This window comes from Octodon degus, unplaced genomic scaffold (assembly GCF_000260255.1).
Source record: "Octodon degus isolate 3935 unplaced genomic scaffold, OctDeg1.0 scaffold00017, whole genome shotgun sequence".
Classification (NCBI taxonomy): domain Eukaryota; kingdom Metazoa; phylum Chordata; class Mammalia; order Rodentia; family Octodontidae; genus Octodon; species Octodon degus.
Window position 1 is genome coordinate 22887210 of NW_004524593.1, and position 1852 is coordinate 22889061.

The window sequence follows — 1852 nt, forward strand, 5'->3', positions numbered from 1 at the left end:
AACCAAGATCCCAGAAATTCAGCACAGGAACAGTATACTAAAAGCCACTAAAGAAAAGAAACAGATCACATTTGAAGAAAAACCCATCAGAATAATGGCAGATTTCTCTTCATAAACCATCAAGTCAAGAAGAGCACGGAGCAAAGTACTTCAAGTCTTGCAAGAAAACAAATTCCAACCCAGACTGATATATCCTGCAAAACTCTTTCAAATTTAATGGAGAAGTGAAATCCTACCATGACAAAGAACAATTAAAGAATTTCATGATGACAGAGCCAAGCCTACACAGACTACTAAATGATGTTCTAGAGAGGGAGCAAATTGATCACAGCCCCATGAAGGAGAATGGAAAGAACCCACCAAATAGGGCAAACAATTAAACAGAGGAGAACAAGAGGTATACAATAGTAGTCTTTCAGTTATTCTTTTCTGTTCAGCAGCAAAATATTTCCATCAGCACACTCTACAAATGGACTTCTCTTCCTCCCTATAGGTCATGATTCCATCTGAGTCTACAGGGTGGGTTTCAAAGAAACAGCTGTAGCTCAGTCCCACAAGTGACGCCTGGCCACCAGTAACTGTCATGGTCATTATGCATGTCCACAACACACTAGAAGTTTGTGCGATATCCTAGCCTCAAACTGTTAGAAGTGGTCATTTATTTGCCATTCCAGTATTTATCTTATGTTTTACTCTTAGTACTTCTTTGCTAGCATGAAAACTTTTTCTTCATTCAATTGTTTTGAAACATTTAATTTTTAATTAATTAGTATTTAATTTTCTGAATATTGCTTAATCTTTGTTCTAAGATTCACACTGTATCTTTGACTTACAATTTATTTAAAAGACATCACATGATATCCTCTCCTAGTATTAGAAACTTTAAAAAGTCTATTTCCATTTTCTGTTGACTTTATATTACTTTTTCCGTTTTTTATACACACATACACACATAATGAAAAAAATACATGTATAGCCCAACAAAGATTGGTACTATTTCACAGAAATCTTCAATGACCTTTAAATAAAGGTTCATCTAATATATTTTATATAGTCCTGCATAACTATCATATTGAGAGCTCTTTATTGTTCATCTGGGAGCATACTGCAACTTCTCTTGCCTTTTGAATTATGCTTTGTTATTTCCTATATGCTACTTCTGGAGGTATTAAAATATTTGAAGTTTGTATAACTAGAAAATCTTTTAGTTTTCAAAGGTATGTTTGCTAAGTATAAAATTCAGAGAAGACAGATCTTTTCTTTCAGTCCTTTAATTAGTCTAGTTTTTTACACACTTGGTCCTTTTTGTTCTTTCTAATGTGGAATAAAATGCTATTTATTTTGTTCTTCCATACCTAATATTTTTTATGTACATGCTTTGATTTTTTATTTACAATAAGTTTTGGACAATTTCATTTTTGTGTATTTTGGTATGATTTTATTTAAATTTCTTGTGCAAAATGTTCCTTTTTCTTGGAAATGCGGTATTATAAGTTGAACTAAATCCAGAAATTTTAAATTTTTAAACATTTATTGCCTACTCCTTTCTACTCTGAGAATTCTAATTATATGAATATAACTTTGTTTTAACACAGTGAACTATTATGACTAATGTGTAAGTTATTTCATTTTTATTTTGGACAATTTTTATTATGTTCATTTATGTTTGTAAATAATTCATTTTCGGGCTGGTGAGATGGCTCAGTGGTCTAAAGCACCTACTTAGAACAAGCTTATAGCCGAGCAAAGCACAGGGACCATGGTTCAATCCCCCAGCACCACATGCCAGCCAGCCCCGCCCCCTGGTGGGCTGAGCTGGCCACACACACAAAATAAATAATAAAATAAAATA